The sequence below is a fragment of the Pristiophorus japonicus genome, chromosome 19 (assembly GCF_044704955.1).
Source record: "Pristiophorus japonicus isolate sPriJap1 chromosome 19, sPriJap1.hap1, whole genome shotgun sequence".
Taxonomy (NCBI): domain Eukaryota; kingdom Metazoa; phylum Chordata; class Chondrichthyes; family Pristiophoridae; genus Pristiophorus; species Pristiophorus japonicus.
Window position 1 is genome coordinate 99,432,214 of NC_091995.1, and position 24,194 is coordinate 99,456,407.

The 24,194-nt window shown below is 52.3% G+C and overlaps 1 protein-coding gene across 3 annotated transcripts in view; it reads left to right on the top strand.

Moving 5' to 3' along the window:
- The first annotated feature begins 1,438 nt into the window (after positions 1-1,438).
- Positions 1,439-24,194, top strand: part of LOC139230107 (uncharacterized) — a 38,210-nt gene continuing 15,454 nt past the window's right edge. For 2 of the 3 annotated variants that reach the window (XM_070861943.1, XM_070861942.1), the window contains exons 1-3: positions 1,472-1,503; positions 3,174-3,203; positions 12,663-12,941. The gene's annotated coding sequence lies outside the window, so the exon portion shown is untranslated. Of the gene's footprint in view, positions 1,504-3,173; positions 3,204-12,662; positions 12,942-24,194 lie in introns of all 3 variants that reach the window. The other variant, XM_070861944.1, reaches the window with a different exon arrangement.

Genomic DNA, 24,194 nt, shown 5'->3' on the forward strand with positions numbered 1-24,194 from the left:
CTAACCCTAATCCTAACCCCTTTCCTAACACAAACCCTAACACTAACCCTTCGCTAACCCTAAGGCCTTAGCTAACCCTAACCTTGAACCTGACTCTAACACTAACCTTAACCCTAACCCATCCCCCCTTCGCTAACCCGAATGCTAAACCCCTTTGCTAACCCTAACTCTAACACTAACACTAACACTAACCCTAACCCAACCCTAACCCTAAACCTAGATCTAACTCTAACCTAACCATAAACCTAAATCTAAACCTAACCCACACCTATTCAAGCTGGAACTTCGATTAATTGGTTAATTTGATCTTCTGTTATTAATTTAAGATCTCGGATATAAAACAATCATTGCATCATTAAAGACACTGTATAAATGCAAGTCTTTTTTTTATTAGAGGGATTTGGGTGTCTTTATACACGAATTACAGAAAGTTAACATGCAGGTACAGCAAGCAATTAGGAAGGAAAATGGTGCATTTGCCTTTATTGTAAGGGGGTTAGAGTATACATGTAAGGAAGTATTCATAGTGGCAAAAGGTGGGTAGTGGTGTTCCACAAGGATCAGTGCCGGGACCACTGTTGTTCACAATTTATATTAACGGTTTAGACTTTGGAATCAAAAACACAATTTCTAAATTTGTGGATGACACCAAATTAGGGGGGGGAATAGTCAATACTGAGGACTGCAACACATTACAGGAGGACATTAATAAACTTGCAGAATGGACATATAATTGGCAAATGAATTTCAACACAGATAAAAGGGAGGTATTACATTTTGGTAGGAAGAATAGGGAGGTCATGTATTACTTGGAGGGGGCGAGTCTGGGTGGGGTAGAGGAACAAAGGGATCTCGGATACAAATACACAAATCACTAAAGGTTGCAACACAGGTTAGCAAGGCCATAAAAAGCAAACCAAGCACTAATAGAGTCTTTAAAATGATGAAAGGTTTTGATAGAATGGATAGAGAGAGAATGTTTCCACTTGTGGGGAAGAGCATAACTAGAGGTCATCAATATAAGATAGTCACCCAGAAATCCAATAGGGAATTCAGGAGAAACTTCTTTACCCAGAGAATGGTGAGAATGTGGAACTCGCTGCCACAGGGAGGTGTTGAGGCGAATAGTATCTAAGGGGAGGCTGGACAAGGATATGAGGGAGAAAGGAATAGAGGGCTATGCTGATAGATTTAGATGAGGAAAGACGGGAGGAGGCTCGAGTGGACTGGTTGGGCCGAATGGCCTGTTTCTGAGCCGACTATCCTGTGTGATCCTGTAGAACAGTGCACAGCTTTTGCCACTGCTGCCAGGGGCAGATGATGAAAGAGGGAGTGTTGGAAATGATTGCATTAGTGTATCCGTTGGTGCAATGATAAAATCCAACTCTTAACCACTCCCACATCTCAGTCATTTCCCAGTGTTAGTTTTAAAACTGAAACTTGGAGATTTCTTCTTCTTTCTCAACTTTCTTCTGACAATGATCCTGATTCTTCTTCTGGTTGGTGAGTAGCTTTTACTGTGCATCATGTCATCATTTACATGGAAGCAATGATCAAAAACAGTGATGGCTTGCGCAGTCTGGGATGGGACCAGGCGGTAGACTGAGGTTCTTGCTGCTGATTCTTGAACCAGATGTAGACAGATGTCGAGTGTTGGTTAAGAGATAACCAAATGTAATCCAGTCATGGGTGAAGTGGGAAGTCTGTCGAGACTGATACATGGGATCTATTTAGTGCAGTCATTGTGGTTTCGATCACTGGGAAATTACATCATTAGCAACCAAAGGACAGCAGAAATGGATCAAAAGTAAAACACAAAATATATGTTTCAAATAAATGGAGAGGCTCCCTGTTCACACTTTCATCCGAGGTTGATGTGAGGCTTACGGTGAGAGTATCTCTGCCAGCTGAGCTCACTGGTTCGGTGTCCAGTTTAACTGAACATTCGCAATATTGTAGACTGGAAATAATGGCTGGGATAGCAGCAAAGTAGAACTGAAGGGCCTCCAGCTGAGGCTTCAATATTTAAACACAGCCCCCTTCTGCTCAGATCTCCGAACAGGAAGGGGGGCATCCCTGGCTGCTAATCTCCGCAGGATTTCCCAGCCTCCTGCTGGACCCGGATACACAGCAGACCTCAATGACCAGCCGGATTGGGGTTTTTTATTAGTTCCGCAATGTGGGAGTTGCTGGCCAGGCCGGCATTTATTGCCCGTCCCTAACTGCCCCTTGAGAAGGTGGTGGTGAGCCGCCTTCTTGAACAGCTGCAGCCCGTGTAGGGAAGGTGCTCCCACAGTGCTGTTAGGGAGGGAGTTCCAGGATTGTGACCCAGCGACGGTGAAGGAACGGCCGATATATTTCCCAGTCAGGATGGTGTGTGACTGGGAGGGGAACGTGGAGGTGGTGGTGTTCCCGTGCGTCTGCTGCCCTTGTCCTTCTAGGGGGTAGAGGTCACGGGTTTGGGAGGTGCTGCCGAAGAAGCCTTGGCGAGTTGCTGCAGTGCATCTTGTAGATGGTACACACTGCAGCCAGGGGGCGCCGGTGGTGGAGGGAGTGAGTGTTGAAGGTGGTGGGTAGCGTGTCGATCGAGCGGCTGCTTTGTCCTGGATGGTGTCGAACTTCTTGAGTGTTGTTGGAGCTGCACTCATCCAGGCAAGTGGAGAGTGTTCCATCACACTCCTGACTTGTGCCTTGTAGATGGTGGAAAGGCTTTGGGGAGTTCGGAGGTGAGACACTCACCGCAGAATACCCAGCCTCTGACACGCTCTTGTTATCACAGTATTTATGTGTCTGGTCCAGTTAAGTTTCTGGTCAATGGTGACCCCCAGGATGTTGATGGTGGGGAATTTGACAATGGTAATGCCGTTGACTGTCAAGGGGCGGTGGATAGGCTCTTGCTATTGGAGATAGTCATTGCCTGGCACTTGTTTGGTGCGAATGTTATTTTGCTCTTATCAGTCCAAGCCTGAACGTCGTCCAGGTCTTGCTACACGTGGGCACGGGCTGTTCTATTATCTGAGGACTTGCAAATGGCACTGAACACTGAAACCTTTTTCAAACAAGTTTATTGAATGATCACACAGACAATCGTTTGCTGAGAAGTAAAGATACTTTGATCTATTTTGGTCTGATTTTTACAGCGATTTTATTTAATCACATTCTTTCTGTTACAGTTCAAATTACTGAACATCGGTCTGCAGCAGGTTAGTATGTGAGGAGCTTCTTAATCTTATTGAAACTAGTTAAACTGAGGGAGAGTTGGTAAGAGTGAAGCCCAACCAACTAACGGGAGATTTAGCCAACCCCTGTTGCTTTGCATAGAATTTACAGCACAGAAAGAGGCCATTCAGCTCACAGAATGCAGCTATACCACAGGCTGCGACTCACATTTCTGCCGCAACACCTCTGAATTGGCGCAAAGCAAATGTGCGCGGTCGGGAAAGGGGCAGCAGGAAGTCATCGTGGAACAAATGTGCTCCAGTTTGCAGAGTGTGGGGTGACCAACACATGCCAGGGACTGTCTCAGACCAGTCTGACTGGTGTATCACATGGTGTCAAGCAGTTGCATGTCTGCAATTTTAGAACTAGCTACAGATGTCGATCATTTATAGGATAGATGTTCTGGAGGGGGTCTGGGACCCCCTACCCCGCCGGAAGTCTTTGAATTTAACATTTAATTAGAGTGTTTATAGGTAAACATTTTTTAGCTGTATCCTTCATATAAATATACCTGTCTAAGAACTACCCCACCCCTGGTGAATCATGCACACTGCAGCAGTGTAACATCCGAGAGTAATACACGATTCTCTCAACTCTTGATCCACATTCCTAGCTCCACCTCTCCAGAAACGGCCAACATCCTGACCCCACCACGGATCGGTCTGACCGTCTACTGTCAATCTGCGAATGGGGCACAACTTTATCTAACATCAGCCTCACCCAAGCTATCCGCTTTAGCTCCTGAGAACAACTGATTCTTGGGCAGGGGACTCGGGCTGAGGCGGCCAGTGGACACAGTCACCCTGAGCTGAGCTTCAAGCTCCAGACCAATCCACGAGCACCTGTAAAACATTGCTCACCTCCTCCGTGACTGTCGCCGCTGCTGGAACTTCTTCCTCTACATTTTCCGCCAAGTTCCACCCAACATCCACCGTCCACATTTTCCCCAACCGCATGCCCCGCTCACCTGTGGCACTCTCTGCATTGACCCACAACCCACCCCTCACTGACCGACCCCCCTCACTGACCACCCCCCTCACTGACCAACCCCCCTCACTGACCCACCCCCCCTCACTGACCCACCCCCCCCACTGACCACCCCCCTCACTGACCACCCCCCTCACTGACACACCCCACTCACTGACCCACCCCCCCTCACTGACCCACCCCCCCCCCACTGACCACCCCCCTCACTGACCCACCCCCCCACTGACCACCCCCCTCACTGACACACCCCACTCACTGACCCACCCCCCCTCACTGACCCACCCCCCCCCTCACTGACCACCCCCCTCACTGACCAACCCCCCTCACTGACCCATCCCCCCTCACTGACCCACCCCCCCCACTGACCACCCCCCTCACTGACCACCCCCCTCACTGACCAACCCCCCTCACTGACCCACCCCCCTCACTGACCCACCCCCCCCACTGACCACCCCCCTCACTGACCACCCCCCTCACTGACACACCCCACTCACTGACCCACCCCCCTCCCCCACTGACCACCCCCCTCACTGACCACCCCCCTCACTGACACACCCCACTCACTGACCCACCCCCCCTCACTGACCCACCCCCCCCCCACTGACCACCCCCCTCACTGACCACCCCCCTCACTGACACACCCCACTCACTGACCCACCCCCCCTCACTGACCCACCCCCCCTCACTGACCCACCCCCCTCACTGACATACCCCCCTCACTGACCCACCCCCCTCACTGACCAACCCCCCCCCCACTGACCCACCCCCCCTCACTGACCCACCCCCCCTCACTGACCCAACCCCCTCTCACTGACCCACCCACCTCACTGACCCACCCCCCCTCACTGACCCAACACCCCTCACTGACCCCCCTCACTGACCGACCCCCCCGACCCACCCCTCACTGACCCACCCACCTCACTGACCCACCCCTCACTGACCCACCACCCTCACTGACTCAAACCCCCCCTCACTGACCCCCCTCACTGACAGACCCCCCTCACTGACCCACCCCCCTCACTGACCCACCCCCCCTCACTGACCAACCCCCTCTCACTGACACCCCCCATCACTGACCCACCCCCCTCTCACTGACCCACCCCCCCCTCACTGACCCACCCCCCCTCACTGACCCACACCCCCTCACTGACCCACCCCCCCTCTCACTGACCAACCCCCCCCTCACTGACCCACCCCCCCTCACTGACCACCCCCCCCTCACTGACCGACCCCCCCTCACTGACCTACCCCCCTCTCACTGACTCACCCCCCCCTCACTGACCCACCCGCCCCTCACTGACCCACCCCCTCACTGACCGCTCCCCCCTCACTGACCGACCCCCGCTCACTGACCCACCCCCCCCTCACTGACCCACCCCCCCCTCACTGACCCACCCCCTCACTGACCGCTCCCCCCTCACTGACCGACCCCCGCTCACTGACCCACCCCCCTCTCACTGACCCACCCCCCCTCACTGACCCACCCCCCTCTCACTGACCCACCCCCCTCACTGACCCACCCCCCTCACTGACCCAACACCCCTCACTGACCCACCCACCTCACTGGCCCCCCCTCACTGACCCACCCCTCACTGACCCACCACCCTCACTAACCCACCCCCCCCTCACTGACAGACCCCCCTCACTGACCCACCCTCACTGACCCACCACCCCTCACTGACCCACCCCTCACTGACCCACCCACCTCACTGGCCCCCCCTCACTGACCCACCCCTCACTGACCCACCACCCTCACTAACCCACCCCCCCCTCACTGACCCCCCCTCACTGACAGACCCCCCTCACTGACCCACCCTCACTGACCCACCACCCCTCACTGACTGACCCCCCCTCACTGACCGACCCCCCCTCACTGACCCACCCCCCTCACTGACGCACACCCTCACTGACCCACCCCCCCCTCACTGACCCACCCCCCTCACTGACCCACCCCCCTCACTGACCCACCCCCCTCACTGACCCACCCCCCCTCACTGACCCACGCCCCTCACTGACCCACCCCCCTCACTGACCCACCCCCCTCACTGACCCACCCCCCTCACTGACCCACCCCCCCTCACTGACCCACCCACCTCACTGACCCACCCACCTCACTGGCCCCCCCTCACTGACCCACCCCTCATTGACCCACCCCCCTCACTGACCCACCCCCCCTCACTGACCCAACACCCCTCACTGACCCACCCCCCTCACTGACCCACCCACCTCACTGGCCCCCCCTCACTGACCCACCCCTCACTGACTCACCCCCCTCACTGACCCACCCCCCCCTCACTGGCCCCCCGTCACTGACCCACCCCTCACTGACCCACCACCCTCACTGACCCACCCCCCCTCACTGACTCCCCCTCACTGACAGACCCCTCTCACTGACCCACCCTCACTGACCCACCACCCCTCACTGACCCACCACCCCTCACTGACTGACCCCCCTCACTGACCCACCCTCACTGACCCACCCCGCCTCCCTGACTCACCCCCTCACTGACCGACCCCCTCCCTCACTGACCGACCCCCCCTCACTGACCCCCCCCCCCACTGACCACCCCCCTCACCCCTCACTGACCGACCCCCCCCTCACTGACCCACCACCCCTCACTGACTGACCCCCTCTCACTGACCACCCCACCTCACTGAACCCCCCCTCACTGACCCACCCCCCTCACTGACCCCCCCCTCACTGACCCCCCCCTCACTGACCCACCCCCCTCACTGGCCCACCCCTCCTCACTGACCCCCGCTCACTGACCCACCCCTCACTGACCGACCCCCCATCACTGACCCATCCCCCCTCACTGACCCACCCCCCTCACTGACCCACCCCCCTCACTGATCACCCAACCTCACTGACCCACCCCTCACTGCTCCACCCCTCACTGACTGACCTCCCTCACTGACCACCCCCCTCACTGACCTACCCCTCACTGACCCACCCCTCTCACTGGCCCCCCCTCACTGACCCACCCCTCACTGACCCACCACCCCTCACTGACCCACCACCCCTCACTGACTGACCCCCCTCACTGACCCACCCCGCCTCCCTGACTCACCCCCTCACTGACCGACCCCCCCTCACTGACCCCCCCCCACTGACCACCCCCCTCACCCCTCACTGACCGACCCCCCCCTCACTGACCCACCACCCCTCACTGACCGACCCCCCCTCACTGACCCCCCCCCCACTGACCACCCCCCTCACCCCTCACTGACCGATCCCCCCTCACTGACCCACCACCCCTCACTGACTGACCCCCTCTCACTGACCACCCCACCTCACTGAACCCCCCCTCACTGACCCACCCCCCTCACTGACCCCCCCCTCACTGACCCCCCCTCACTGACCCACCCCCCTCACTGGCCCACCCCTCCTCACTGACCCCCCCCTCACTGACCCCCCCTCACTGACCCACCCCCCTCACTGACCCACCTCCCCTCACTGACCCCCCCTCACTGACCCACCCCTCACTGACCGACCCCCCCTCACTGACCCATCCCCCCTCACTGACCCACCCCCCTCACTGACCCACCCCCCTCACTGACCCACCCCTCACTGACCCACTTCTCACTGACCACCCCCTCACTGACCCATCCCCCCTCACTGACCCCCCCTCACTGACACCCCCCTCACTGACCCACCCCCCTCACAGACCCCACCCTCACTGACCCACCCCTCACTGACCCACACCCCCCTCACTAACTCCCCCTCACTGACCCATCCCCCATCACTGACCCACCCCCCTCACTGACCCCCCCCCCCTCACTGACCCACCCCCCCTCACTGACCCATCCCCCCTCACTGACCCCCCCTCACTGACCCACCCCCCCTCACTGACCCACCCCCCTCACTGACCCACCCCCCTCACTGACCCACCACCCTCACTGACCCACCCCCTCACTGACCGACACCCCCCCTCACTGACCGACACCCCCCTCACGGACCCACCCCTCCTCACGGACCCACCCCCCCTCACTGACCGATCCCCTTTCACTGACCCACCCTCACTGACCCACCACCCCCTCTGACCCCCCCTCACTGACCCACTCCCCCTCACTGACCCACCCCCCCTCACTGACCCACCACCGCCTCACTGACCCACCCCCCCTCACTGACCCACCCCCCCTCACTGACCGACCCCCCCCTCACTGACCCACCCCCCTCACTGACCCACCCCCCCTCACTGACCGACCCCCCCCTCACTGACCCACCCCCCCCTCACTGACCCACCCCCCTCACTGACCGACCCCCCCCTCACTGACCCACCCCCTCACTGACTCACCCCCCTCACTGACCCACCCCCCTCACTGACCCCCCCTCACTGACCCACCCCCCTCACTGACCCACCCCCTCACTGACTCACCTCCCTCACTGACCCACCCCCCCCTCACTGACCCTCCCCCCTCACTGACCCTCCCCCCTCACTGACTCACCTCCCTCACTGACCCACCCCCCCTCACTGACCCACCCCCCTCACTGACCCACCCCCCTCACTGACCCACCCCCCTCTCACTGACCCATCCCCCCTCACTGTCCGACCCCGCCCCTCGCAGCCACACATGCGGGCATGTGTGCTCAGCTCACCGCCTCCTGTGTACCCATTCCCCCTCCCTCTGTTCAACCCCAGCTTCAACTGGAGTCTTCACCTTACACTCGCCAATACTTACTTTAAATGCAGGAACCCTGATCCCATTAACCGGCTCCACAAAGTAACTAACCCAAACCCTAACCCAAACCCAAACCCTAACACAAACCCAAACCCTAACCCTAACCCTAACCCTAACCCTAACCCTAACCCTAACTCTAACCCTAACCCAAACCCGAACCCTAACCCGAACCCAAACCCTAACCCAAACCCTAACCCTAACCCAAACCCTAACCCTAACCCAAACCCAAACCCTAACCCTAACCCTAACCCAAACCCAAACCCTAACCCAAACCCAAACCCTAACCCTAACCCAAACCCAAACCCGAACCCTAACCCAAACCCAAACCCTAACCCAAACCCTAACCCTAACCCAAACCCTAACCCAAACCCAAACCCAAACTCTAACCCTAACCCAAACCCAAACCCGAACCCTAACCCAAACCCAAACCCTAACCCAAACCCAAACCCGAACCCTAACCCAAACCCAAACCCTAACCCAAACCCTAACCCTAACCCAAACCCTAACCCTAACCCAAACCCAAACCCTAACCCTAACTCCAACTCTAACTCTAACCCTAACCCAAACCCTAACCCTAACACTAACTCTAACCCTAACCCTAACCCTAACCCTAACCCACACTAACCCTAACCCTAACCCTAACCCTAACTCTGACCCTGACCCTGACCCTGACCCTAACCTTGACTCTGACTCTGACCCTGACCCTAATCCTAACCCAAACCCAAACCCTAACCCTAACCCTAACACTAACTCTAACCCTAACCCAAACCCTAACCCAAACCCTAACCCAAACCCAAACTCTAACCCTAACCCTAACACTAACTCTAACTCTAACCCTAACCCTAACCCTAACCCAAACCCTAACCCTAACCCAAACCCTAACCCTAACACTAACTCTAACTCTAACCCTAACCCAAACCCTAACCCAAACCCTAACCCTAACACTAACTCTAACCCTAACCCTAACCCTAACTCTAACCCTGACCCTGACCCTAACCCTGACTCTGACTCTGACCCTAACTCTAACCCTAACCCTAACCCTAACTCTAACTCTAACCCTAACCCTAACCCTAACTCTAACCCTAACCCTAACCCAAACCCTAACCCACACTAACCCTAACCCTGACCCTGACCCTAACACTGACCCTGACCCTGACCCTAACACTAACCCTGACCCTGACCCTAACCCACACTAACCCTAACCGTAACACTAACCCTGACCCTGACCCTAACCCCGACCCTAACCCTGACCCTGACTATGACCCTGACCCTGACCCTAACCCACACTAACCCTAACCCTAACACTAACCCTGACCCTGACCCTGACCCTGACCCTAAACCACCCTAACCCTAACCCTGACCCTGACCCTGACCCTCACCCTTACCCTGACCCTGACCCTAACCCTGACCCTGACCCTGACCCTAAACCACACTAAGCCTGACCCTGACCCTAACCCAGACCCTGACCCTAACCCTAACCCTAACCCAGACCCTGACCCAGACCCTGACCCTAAACCACACTAACCTTAACCCGACCCAGACCCTGACCCTAACCCTAACCCAGACCCTGACCCTAAACCACACTAACCCTGACCCTGACCCTGACCCTGACCCAAACCCTGACCCTGACCCTGACCCACACTAACCCTGACCCTGACCCAGACCCTGACCCTAACCCTAACCCTGACCCTGACCCTGACCCTGACCCAGACCCAGACCCTGACCCAGACCCTGACCCTAACCCTGACCCTGACCCTGACCCAGACCCTGACCCTGACCCTGACACTAACGTGGCAAAGTGACAGCATCTGGCGTTAACATCTGGGGAATTGTACCCTCGCCAATATCCTCACCCTGCTCATTCGGTTATAGCAACCAACCACATAGATTTAAAGTAATTGAGGGGAAGTTTCGAGGGGATTTCAGGGCAAATGTCTTCACCCAGAGGGCGGTGGGGGTCTGGAACTCACGGCCTGAAAGGGTGGTAGAGGCAGAAACCCTCACCACATTTAAAAAGTACCTGGATGTGCTCCTGAAGTGCCGTAACCCACAGGGCTACGGACCCAGAGCGGGAAAGTGGGATTAGGCTGGGTGGCTCTTTGTCGGCCGGCGCGGACACGATGGGCCGAATGGCCTCCTTCTGTGTCGTAAATTTCTATGATTCTCTGATTTAAATCCAAATCCCGACAAAATGTTCCCACTCCCTTTTGTCAGACTGTCGATGGCACAAAGAGAAAATCCCCTCATTGCAACATGTTCCTTCCCTTTTTCTGAACTGGTGCTTGCAGGGATCGTGCTGGGGCCTCAACTATTTATAATCTATATTAAAGACTTGGATGAAGGGACAGAGTGTAATGTAGCCAGATTTGCTGATGATACAAAGATGGATGGGAAAGCAAATTGTGAGGAGGACACAAAAAATCTGCAAAGGGATATAGACAGGCTAAGTGAGTGGGCAAACATTTGGCAGATGGAGTACAATGTGGGAAAATGTGAAGTTATCCACTTTGCCAGAAATAATAGAAAAGCAAATTATAATTTAAATGGAGAAAAATTGCAAAGTGCTGCAGTACAGAGAGACCTATGTGCCTTTGTACATGAAACACAAACAGTTAGTATGCAGGTACAGCAAGTGATCAGGAAGGCAAATGGAATGTTGGCCTTTATTGCAAGGGGGATAGAGTATAAAAGCAGAGAAGTCCTGCCACAACTGTACAGGGTATTGGTGAGGCCACACCTGGAGTACTGCATGCAGTTTTGGTCTCCAATTTAGCATTGGAAGCTATTCAGAGAAGATTCACTTGGTTGATTCTGGAGATGAGGGTGTTGAGTTATGAGGATAGGTTGAGTAGGTTTGGCCTATACTCAATGGAGTTCAGAAGAATGAGAGGTGATTGGATTGAAACTTATAAGATAATGAGGGGGCTCGACAAGGTGGATGTAGAGAGGATATTTCCACTCATAGGGGAAACTAAAACCAGGGGACATGGTTTCAGAATAAGGGGTCATCCATTTAAAACTGAGATGAGGAGCAATTTCTTCTCTCAGAGGGTTGTAAATCTGTGGAATTCTCTGCCCCAGAGAGCTGTGGAGGCTGGGTCACTGAATATATTTAAGGCGGAGATAGACAGATTTTTGAGCAATAAGGGAATAAAGGGTTATGGGGGAGTAGGCAGGGAATTGAAGCTGAGTCTATGATCAGATCAGCCATGCTCTTATTGAATGGTGGAGAAGGCTCGAGGGGTCAAATGGCCGACTCCTGCTCCTATTTCTTATGTTCTTATGAGACGAGTTTGACCAGAACCTATCCACCCCTATTCAACTCAACCCTACTCTAACCTACCTGACCAGCCAATACTACCCTACCCAACTTAACTCAACCCAACCTAACCCTACCCTACCCAACTTAACTCAACCCAACCTAATCCTATCCTACCTAACTTAACTCAACCCAACCTAATCCTACCCTACCCAACTTAACTCAACCCAACCCAACCTAACCCTAACCTATCCGACCCACCCAATGCTCCCCAACCCTAGCCTACCCAACTTAACTCAACCCAACCCAACCCTAACCTACCTTACCCAAAGCTACCTACACAATTCTATTCTACACAACCCAACCCTAGCCAATCGAACTCAGCTCAACCCAACTCTAACCTACCTAACCTACCCAATCCTACCCTATCCAACCCTACCTGACCTGACCTACATAACTGTGAGTGAATGATGTTTTATTTAGTTTTGATTAACCGGGATCCTGTTTACTGCAGAAATTCTACCAAAGCCTCCGATTACCACATCGCATGCTTACTGTACTGAAGGAGACACCATTTTCCTTTCCTGCATTCCTCCAAGTAAAAGCATCAAGTATCTCTTTTACAAAGATGAAAAGTTTCTCGAAACCATCCAGGGAGACGCAAATTATGGGATTTTGAAGATTGAAGGGATGACCGCATGGAATCAAGGCAACTACAGCTGTGTAAACGAGGCAGCCACCAATGAATGGTCCAACCGGAGTGAGCCAGTGACAGTGTATGTCCGACTGAGAGGTGAGACAGTGGACGCAGAATAGAAATGAGTGAGTTGTCAGCACTGATGTTCTGTGCATCTATCTCACTATAGTTTGCAGCTAATTCTGAAGCATTCAGTGATCGTTACATTAGCTGGGCATAAGGTTTGTTGTAATAAAAACAGAAAATGCTGGAAACACTCAGCACGTCAGGCAGCATCTGTGGAGACTGAAACAGAGTTAAGGTTTCAGATTGGTGACCTTTCATCAGAACTGGAAAAAGTTAGAGATGTAACAGGTTTTAAACAGGGGGCAGTGGTTATGATCAGAAATTGTTGAACTCAATGTTGAGTCCAGAAGGCTGTAAGGTGCCTAATCGGAAAATGAAGTGCTGTTCCTCAAACTTCGGTGTGTTACTTGGAGGGAACTTGGAAGTGACGGTGTTCCCATGCATCTGCTGCCCTTGACCTTCGGTTGGTGGAGGCTGCGGGTTTGGGAGAATCCTTTCCTTCCCACAATCAACTATCTGATTCAGAAACAGATCATGTTCATCTTGCATCAGAACTGAGTTCCAGACATAGCTCAGGGAGGTTGCCCTGATTCTTGTCCAGTAAATTGTGCTAAAACATATCGTGTGTGGACATGAGGTGTGGCCGAGATCAGGCTGTGATATCCCCTAATAGTTGAACAGCCCATTGACACATACATAAAGAATAGCCACTTGGGCGAGGCACCAGTTAACTAATAAGTGCATGGCTTATTCCTAAATATTTATCTCTCTAAGGAACTGTACAGTCTGATATTCTTTAGTTTCAGGTTCTACGCTGTAAATATTGTAAGAAACAGTCTGTATTACATGGATCTTTTATTGAAAAGCCTGGGTAAGGGGATCAGGCCTACAGTGCAGGACATCTCAAAATTTAAAAAAGAGTAGGAGTAAAGAGAAGGCCAGTTGGGGTGGTGATTAGCTACAGTACGCGGATGACGATTGCGTCTGCGCACATTCAGAGGCCGAACTTCAAGCCATCATCAGCATCTTCGCCGAGGCGTACGAGGTGGCCTTGGACAACGTGAACCATTTCCCATACCTCGGGAGCCTACTGCCAGCAAGGGCAGACATTGACGACGAGGTCCAGCACTGCCTTCAGTGTGCCAGCGCAGCCTTCGGTCGCCTGAAGAAGAGAGTGTTTGAAGACCAAAACCTCAAATCTGGCACTACAGGGCAGTAGTGATACCCGCCGCTCAGAGACGTGGACCATATACAGTAGACAACTCAAAGGGCTGGAGAAGTACCATCAATGCTCCCTCCACAAGATCCTGCAAATCCACTGGGAGGATAGATGAACCAACGTCAGTGTTCTCGATCAGGCCAACATCCCCAACATCGAAGCATTGACCACACTCGACCAGCTCCACATGCCCGACACGAAACTCCCAAAGCAAGCGCTCTACTTGGAAGTCTTACATGGCAAGCGAACCCCAGGTGGGCAGAGGAAATGTTTCAAGGACATCCTCAAAGCCTCCCTGATAAAGTGCAACATCTCCACCGGAACGTTGGAATCCCTGGCCAAAGAGCACCCTAAGTGGAGGAAGAGCATCCAGGAGGGCGCTGAGCACCTCGAGTCTCATTGCCAAGAGCATGCAGAAATCAAGCACAGGCAGCGGAAGGAGTGTGCGGCAAACCAGACTCCCTGCCCACCTTTTCCTCCAGCCACTGTCTGTCCCACCTGTGACTGTAATTCCCGTAATGGACTGTTCAGTCACCTGAGAATTCACTTTTAGAGTGGAAGCAAGTCTCGATTTTGAGGGACTGCCTATGATGATGATGATTACCATGTTTAGGGTTTAAACATCTATAAACTGTTTGGGGAAGGGCAGACTGAGGGAGTGAATAGTTCCTGGGGAAGAATGTGTTCGAGTCCGATTCAGTGTTAGGAATCTTGTTTTGGACACACTGGGGATGCAGGGAGAGGACAGAATGTGTAGGATGGGGGTCTGTAGTTTGAGAACAAAAACAGTCTAATCCTAAAACGTACATTAACTTCTATGGCCAAGGGACACAGGACAGGGCTCTTGAGCAGAACTGGATTCAAAGTATGAGGGAGAAACATAGAAACATAGAAAATAGGTGCAGGAGTAGGAATTCCCCACTCTCAAATTGAGGCTGTTTATTTTTGCCTCCTGTCTAGCAGTGACTGCCGGGTACAGTACTCTGGCCATAACAGGCATCTGCAGTGGTGTCCTTCTTATCCTCATCCTCCTGGGTTTCAGTATGTGCTTCTGTTTATCCAAGAAAGGTGAGTGTGAAATCCATCCCTTGGGAAGAGCTGAACGTTACCGATAGCGACCATTAGACTATCCTGGACAGTGCAGGATGGGGCACTATTCAAGCAGGTGCTTCAGGTCATTTCAGACGGTACTCCCTCGGCATGACCTTTTCTCTCAATCTTTAATGTACCCTTTCCTCTTTAATCTTCTCTCCTCTTCTAAACATACTGACATTTGATAGTTCGCTGTGCAACCTCTCACAAATATTGGGTGTCTCACTCTCGCCACTGAATCAGCAATTTTCTTCCAATAAGTTTGCAGCTTCTCATGTAAATTGTATCTCCCCATAGACAGGTTGTTCAAATCATGTCTCTGGTATAAACCCTGGCCACTACTCGCCTTTATTTTCGGTGATGACATTGCGAGAGGACTAGATTCGGCTTAACTTGGATGGCCTTCTCATAGTCAAACTTCAGTTACGTGGATAGACTGGAGAAGCCGGGGTTGTTCTTCTTGGAGCAGAGAAGGTTGAGAGGGGATTTGATCGAAGTGTTCAAAATCATGAGGGGTCTGGACAGAGTAGATCGAGAGAAACTGTTCCCATTGGTGGAAGGGTCGGGAACCAGAGGACACAGATTTAAGGCGATTGGCAGAAGAACCAAAGGCGACATGAGGGAAAACATTTTTACGCAGCGAGTGGTTAGGATTTGGAATGCGCTGCCTGAGGGGATGGTGGAGACAGACTCAATCGTGGCTTTCAAAAGGGAGTTGGATAAATACCTGAAGGAAAAAATTGTGCAGAGTTACAGGGAAAGGGCGGGGGAGTGGGACTGGCTGAGGTGCTCTTGCAGAGAGCCGGCACGGGCTCAACGGGCTGAATGGCCCTCTGTGCTGTAACCGTTCTTTGATTCTAACACCTCACCAAATCCCAGCACGGGGTCAGTGCTGAGCACATACTAGCTGCAGTGGAACCAGGCAGTGGGGTGGGAAGAGAAGAGAACTGGGCTAAGAGGCAATGTGAACTCATTGGGTTGTACCCCAGGGGCTGTGGGTGACAGTGATTATTCTCCAGGCACACAAGATAGTGGCAAAATGGCCAACCCACTTGAGGGGAAGGTAAAGGAGATTGGTAAGTAGTTTTTCTTTTTCTTTTCTATTTCACATTTAGCATTGTTGTTGCCAATTTAAGTTAATCTAAGGGTTAAGTCATGGCAGGAGAGCTCGGACACGTGTTATGCTCCTCCTGTACTATGTGGGAAGTCAGGGATGCTTCCGGTGTCCCTGACGACTACGTGGGCAGGAAGTGTATCCGCCTCCAGCTCCTGACGGTCCGCGTTGCGGCACTGGAGCTGAGGGTGGATTTACTCTGGAGCATCCACGATGCTGAGAATGACGTGAATAGCACGTTTAGCGAGTTGGTCTTACCGCAGGAGAAGGGTACACAGCCAGATGGTAAATGGAAGACCAACAGGAAGAGCAGTGCAATGAAGGTAGTGCAGGGGTCCCCTGTGGTCATCCCCCTGCAAAACAGATACACTGCTTTGAGTACTGTTGAGGGGGATGACTCACCAGGGGAGGGCAGCAGCAGCCAAGTTCATGGCACTGTGGCTGGTTCTGCTGCACAGGAGGGCAGGAAAAAGAGTGGGAGAGCAATAGTGATAGGGGATTCGATTGTAAGGGGAATAGATAGGGGTTTCTGCGGCCGCAACCGAGACTCCAGGATGGCATGTTGCCTCCCTGGTGCAAGGGTCAAGGATGTCTCGGAGCGGGTGCAGGACATTCTGAAAAGGGGGGGTGAACAGCCAGTTGTCGTGGTGCATATAGGTACCAACGATATAGGTAAAAAAAGGGATGAGGTCCTACGAGACAAATTTAGGGAGCTAGGAGCTAAATTAAAAAGTAGGACCTCAAAAGTAGTAATCCCAGGATTGCTACCAGTGCCACGTGCTAGTCAGAGTAGGAATCGCAGGATAGCTCAGATGAATACGTGGCTTGAGGAGTGGTGCAGCAGGGAGGGATTCAAATTCCTGGGACATTGGAACCGGTTCTGGGGAAGGTGGGACCAGTACAAACCGGACGGTCTGCACTTAGGCAGGACCGGAACCAATGTCCTAGGGGGAGTGTTTGCTAGTGCTGTTGGGGAGGAGTTAAACTAACATGGCAGGAGGATGGGAACCTATGCAGGGAAACAGAGGGAAATAAAATGGAGACAAAAGCAAAAGATAGAAATAAGAATAGTAAAAGTGGAGGGCAGAGAAACCCAAGGCAAAAACAAAAAGAGCCACATTACAGAAAAATTCTAAAGGGGCAAAGTGTATTAAAAAGACAAGCCTGAAAGCTCTGTGCCTCAATGCGAGGAGTATTCAGAATAAGGTGGACAAATTAACTGCGCAGACAGCAGTTAACGGATATGATGTAATTGGCATCACGGAGACATGGCTCCAGGGTGACCAAGGCTGGGAACTCAACATCCAGGGGTATTCAGCATTTAGGAAGGATAGGCAGAGAGGAAAAGGAGGCGGGGTGGCATTGCTGGTTAAAGAGGAAATTAATGCAATAGTAAGGAGGGACATTAGCTTGGATGATGTGGAATCTGTATGGGTGGAGCTGCGGAATACCAAAGGGCAGAAAACGCTAGTGGGAGTTGTGTACAGACCACCAAACTGTTGTAGTGAGGTTGGGGACAGCATCAAACAAGAAATAAGGGATATGTGCAACAAAGGAACAGCAGTTATCATGGGTGACTTTAATCTACATATTGATTGGGCTAACCAAACTGGTAGTAATGCGGTGGAGGAGGATTTCCTGGAGTGTATTAGGGATGGTTTTCGCGACCAATATGTCGAGGAACCAACTAGAGAGCTGGCCCTCCTAGTCTGGGTGATGTGTAATGAGAAAGGACTAATTAGCAATCTTGTTGTGCGAGGCTCCTTGGGAAGAGTGACCATAATATGGTAGAATTCTTTATTAAGATGGAGAGTGACACAGTTAATTCGGAAACTAAGGTCCTGAACTTAAGGAAAGGTAACTTCGACGGTATGAGGTGTGAATTGGCTGGAATAGACTGGCAAAGGATACTTAAAGGGTTGATGGTGGATAAGCAATGGCAAACATTTAAAGATCACATGGATGAACTTCAGCAATTGTACATCCCTGTCTGGAGTAAAAATAAAACAGGGAAGATGGCTCAACCGTGGCTAACAAGGGAAATTAAGAATAGTGTTAAAACCAAGAAAGAGGCATATAAATTGGCTAGAAAAAGTAACAAACCTGAGGGCTGGGAGAAATTTAGAATTCAACAGAGGAGGACTAAGGGTTTAATTAAGAGGGGGAAAATAGAGAAGAGAGGAAGCTTGCAGGGAACATAAAAACTGACTGCAAAAGCTTCTATAGATATGTGAAGAGAAAAAGATTAGTGAAGACAAATGTAGGTCCCTTGCAGTCGGATTCAGGTGAATTTATAATGGGGAACAAGGAAATGGCAGACCAATTGAACAAATACTTTGGTTCTGTCTTCACGAAGGAAGACACAAATAACCTTCCGAATGTACGAATATACTAGGGGACAGTGGGTCTAGTGAGAAGGAGGAACTGAAGGATATCCTTATTAGGCGGGAAATTGTGTTAGGGAAATTTATGGGATTGAAGGCCGATAAATCCCTGGGGCCCGATAGTGTGCATCCCAGAGTACTTAAGGAAGTGGCCCTAGAAATAGTGGATGCATTGGTGATCATTTTCCAACAGTCTATCGACTCTGGATCGGTTCCTATGGACTGGAGGGTAGCTAATGTAACACCACTTTTTAAAAAGGTAGGGAGAGAGAAAACGGGTAATTATAGGTTGGTTAGCCTGACATCGGTGGTGGGGAAAATGTTGTATTCAATCATTAAGGATGAAATAGCAGTGCATTTGGAAAACAGTGACAGGATCGGTCCAAGTCAGCATGGATTTATGAAAGGGAAATCATGCTTGACGAATCTTCTGGAATTTTTTGAGGATGTAACCAGCAGAGTGGACAAGGAAGAACCAGTGGATGTGGTGTATTTGGACTTTCAAAAGGCTTTTGACAAGGTCCCGCACAAGAGATTGGTGTGCAAAGTCAAAGCGCATGGTATTGGGGGTAATGTACTGACGTGGATAGAGAACTGGTTGGCAGACAGGAAGCAGAGAGTCGGGATAAACGGGTCCTTTTCAGAATGGCAGGCAGTGACCAATGGAGTGCCGCAGGGCTCAGTGCTGGGACCCCAGCTATTTACAATATACATCAATGATTTAGACGAAGGAATTGAGTGTAATATCTCATAGTTTGCAGATGACACTAACTTGGCTGGCAGTGTGAGCTGTGAGGAGGATGCTAAGAGGCTGTAGGGTGACTTTGACAGGTTAGGTGAGTGGGCAAATGCATGGCAAATGCAGTATAATGTGGATAAATGTGAGGTTATCCACTTTGGTGACAAAAACAGGAAGACAGAATATTATCTGAATGGTGACAGATTAGGAAAAGGGGAGGTGCAACGAGACCTGGGTGTCATGGTACATCAGTCATTGAAAGTTGGCATGCACATACAGCAGGCGGTGAAGAAGGCACATGGCATGTTGGCCTTCATAGCTAGAGGATTTGAGTATAGGAGCAGGGAGGTCTTACTGCAGTTGTACAGGGCCTTGGTGATGCTACACCTAGAATATTGTGTTCAGTTTTGGTCTCCTAATCTGAGGAAGGACATTCTTGCTATTGAGGGAGTGCAGCGAAGGTTCACCAGACTGATTCCCGGGATGGCAGGACTGACACATGAGGAGAGACTGGAGAGACTGGGCCTGTATTCACTGGCGTTTAGAAAAATGAGAGGAAATCTCATAGAAACATATAAAACTCTGACGGGATTGGACAGGTTAGAGGCAGGAGGGATGTTCCTGTTGCTGGGAAGTTCCAGAACCAGTGGTCACAGTCGAAGAATAAGGGGTGAGCCATTTAGGACCAAGATGAGGAGAAACTTCTTCACTCAGAGAGTGGTTAACCTGTGGAATACTCTACGCAGAAAGTTGTTGAGGCCAGTTCGTTAAATATATTCAAAAGGAGTTAGATATGGCCCTTACGGCCAAAGGGATCAAAGTGTATGGAGAGAAAGCAGGAAAGGGCTGCTTTCAATAAGCCATGATCTTATTGAATTTCGGTGAGGGCTCAAAGGGCCGAATGGCCTACTCCTGCACCTACTTTCTATGTTTCTATGTTTCCCCCTCCCACTCCAAGTTCCTCTCCAGCCCTGAGGAGATGTCCTTAACCCTGACACCGGGCAGGCAACACAGCCTTCGGGACTCACGCTCTTGGCTGCAGAGAACAGTATCTGGTCCCCTAACAATACTGTCCCCTACCACCACATTGTTTCTTTTTACTTCCCCCAGTTGAATGGCCCCCTGTACCACAGTGCTGTGGTCAGTTTGATCATCCTCCCTGCAGTCCCTGCTCTCGTCCACATGGAGTAAGAGCCTCGAACCTGTTGGACAAGAGCAAGGGCTGAGGCTCCTCCATCACTATCTCCTGGGTCCCCATAACTTCCTCACTCGCAGTCACACCCTCCTGCCTCTGACCACGGACTAAATTTGAATGAATTAATCTAACGAGTGTGACTGCCTCCTGGAACGCAGCGTCCAGGTAACTCCCCCTCCCTGATGTGTCATACTGTTCTTTTTACTTCTTGTCTTCAGGTCAGTTGGTATTTCAGCTACTGCTGAGCAGCTTCTCTTGCGCTGCTTGGTGTCCACTTTGTCTAATGTGTGTCCAGTGTGTCCAGTGTGAGCAGTGTGTCCAGTGTGAGCAGTGTGACGAGTGTGTCCAGTGAAGGCAGTGTGAGTAGTGTGAGTAGTGTGACGAGTGTGTCCAGTGTGAGTAGTGTGACGAGTGTGTCCAGTGAGGGCAGTGTGTCCAGTGTGAGCAGTGTGTCCAGTGAGGGCAGTGTGTCCAGTGTGAGTAGTGTGTCCAGTGTGACGAGTGTGTCCAGTGTGAGCAGTGTGAGGAGTGTGTCCAGTGTGAACAGTGTGTCCAGTGTGAGCAGTGTGTCCAGTGTGTCTATTGTGTCCAATATGTCCAGTGTGACGAGTGTGTACAGTGTGTCCATTGTGAGCTGTGTGTCCAGTGTGAGCAGTGTGAGCAGTGTGAGCAGTGTGCCCAGTGTGAGCAGTGTGTCCAGTGTGTCTATTGTGTCCAGTATGTCCAGTGTGACAGGTGTGTCCAGTGTGAGCAGTGTGTTCAGTGGGTCCAGTGTGACGAGTGTGAGCAGTGTGTCCAGTGTGAGGAATGTGTCCAGTCTGAGCAGTGTGACGAGTGTGTCCAGTGTGACGAGTGGGTCCAGTGTGAGCAGTGTGACAAGTGTGAGCAGTGTGAGGAGTGTGCCCAGTGTGTCCAGTGTGAGCAGTGTGTCTAGTGTGAGCAGTGTGAGCAGTGTGCCCAGTGTGAGCAGTGTGTCCAGTGTGTCTATTGTGTCCAGTATGTCCAGTGTGACAGGTGTGTCCAGTGTTAGCAGTGTGTCCAGTGGGTCCAGTGTGATGAGTGTGAGCAGTGTGTCCAGTGTGAGGAGTGTGTCCAGTGTGACGAGTGTGTCCAGTGTGTCCAGTGTGACGAGTGTGTCCAGTGTGACGAGTGTGACGAGTGTGAGCAGTGTGAGGAGTGTGTCCAGTGTGAGCAGTGTGACGAGTGTGTCCAGTGTGACGAGTGTGTCCAGTGTGTCCAATGTGAGCAGTGTGTCCAATGTGAGCAGTGTGCCCAGTGTGATGAATGTGTCCAGTGTGAGGAGGGTGTCCAGTGTGAGCAGTATGAGGAGTGTGTCCAGTGTGAGCAGTGTGTCCAGTGTGAGCAGTGTGCCCAGTGTGAGCAGTGTGTCCAGTGTGTCTATTGTGTCCAGTATGTCCAGTGTGACGAGTGTGTCCAGTGTGTCCAGTGTGTGCAGTGTATCCAGTGTGAGGAGTGTGTCCAATGTGACGAGTGTGAGCAGTGTGTCCAGTGTGAGCAGTGTGTCCAGTGTGAGCAATGTGCCCAGTGTGAGCAGTGTGTCCATTGTGTCTATTGTGTCCAGTATGACGAGTGTGAGCAGTGTGTCCAGTGTGAGGAGTGTGTCCAGTGTGACGAGTGTGAGCAGTGTGTCCAGTGTGAGCAGTGTGAGCAGTGTGTCCAATGTGAGTAGTGTGTCCAGTGTGAGCAGTGTGATGAGTGTGTCCAGTGTGAGGAGGGTGTCCAGTGTGAGCAGTGTGTCCAGTGTGAGCATTGTGACGAGTGTGTCCAGTGTGAGCAGTGTGAGCAGTGTGTCCAGTGTGAGTAGTGTGACGAGTGTGTCCAGTTTGAGCAGTGTGTCCAGTGGGTCCAGTGTGAGCAGTGTGTCCAGTATGATTAGTGTGTCCAGTGTGTCCAGTGTGAGTAGTGTGAGGAGTGTGTCCAGTGTGAGGAGTGTGTTCAGTGTGAGCAGTGGGTCCAGTGTGTCCAGTGTGAGCAGTGTGTCCAGTGTGTCTATTGTGTCCAATATGTCCAGTGTGACGAGTGTGTCCAGTGTGTCCAGTGTGAGCAGTGTGTCCAGTGTGACGAGTGTGTCCAGTGTGTCCAGTGTGAGCAGTGTGTCCAGTGTGACGAGTGTGAGCAGTGTGTCCAGTGTGAGGAGTGTGTCCAGTGTGACGAGTGTGTCCAGTGTGAGCAGTGTGTCCAGTGTGAGCAGTGTGAGGAGTGTGTCCTGTGTGACGAGTGTGTCCAGTGTGTCCAGTGTGTCCAGTGTGACGAGTGTGTCCAGTGTGACCAGTGTGATGAGTGTGTCCAGTGTGATGAGTGTGTCCAGTGTGACCAGTGTGATGAGTGTGTCCAGTGTGACGAGTGTGACCAGTGTGACGAGTGTGTCCAGTGTGATGAGTGTGTCCAGTGTGTCCAGTGTGACGAGTGTGTCCAGTGTGACCAGTGTGACGAGTGTGTCCAGTGTGATGAGTGTGTCCAGTGTGTCCAGTGTGACGAGTGTGTCCAGTGTGACCAGTGTGACGAGTGTGTCCAGTGTGATGAGTGTGTCCAGTGTGACCAGTGTGACGAGTGTGTCCAGTGTGATGAGTGTGTCCAGTGTGTCCAGTGTGACGAGTGTGTCCAGTGTGACCAGTGTGACGAGTGTGTCCAGTGTGACCAGTGTGATGAGTGTGTCCAGTGTGACGAGTGTGTCCAGTGTGTCCAGTGTGTCCAGTGTGACCAGTGTGACGAGTGTGTCCAGTATGTCCAGTGTGACGAGTGTGTCCAGTGTGACCAGTGTGATGAGTGTGTCCAGTGTGATGAGTGTGTCCAGTGTGATGAGTGTGTCCAGTGTGACCAGTGTGACGAGTGTGTCCAGTGTGATGAGTGTGTCCAGTGTGACCAGTGTGACGAGTGTGTCCAGTGTGACGAGTGTGTCCAGTGTGATGAGTGTGTCCAGTGTGTCCAGTGTGACGAGTGTGTCCAGTGTGATGAGTGTGTCCAGTGTGACCAGTGTGACGAGTGTGTCCAGTGTGACGAGTGTGTCCAGTGTGATGAGTGTGTCCAGTGTGACCAGTGTGACGAGTGTGTCCAGTGTGATGAGTGTGTCCAGTGTGACCAGTGTGACGAGTGTGTCCAGTGTGATGAGTGTGTCCAGTGTGACCAGTGTGACGAGTGTGTCCAGTGTGATGAGTGTGTCCAGTGTGACCAGTGTGACGAGTGTGTCCAGTGTGACGAGTGTGTCCAGTGTGATGAGTGTGTCCAGTGTGACCAGTGTGACGAGTGCGTCCAGTGTGACGAGTGTGTCCAGTGTGATGAGTGTGTCCAGTGTGTCCAGTGTGACGAGTGTGTCCAGTGTGATGAGTGTGTCCAGTGTGACGAGTGTGTCCAGTGTGACCAGTGTGATGAGTGTGTCCAGTGTGACGAGTGTGTCCAGTGTGACCAGTGTGACGAGTGTGTCCAGTGTGATGAGTGTGTCCAGTGTGACGAGTGTGTCCAGTGTGACCAGTGTGACGAGTGTGTCCAGTGTGATGAGTGTGTCCAGTGTGTCCAGTGTGA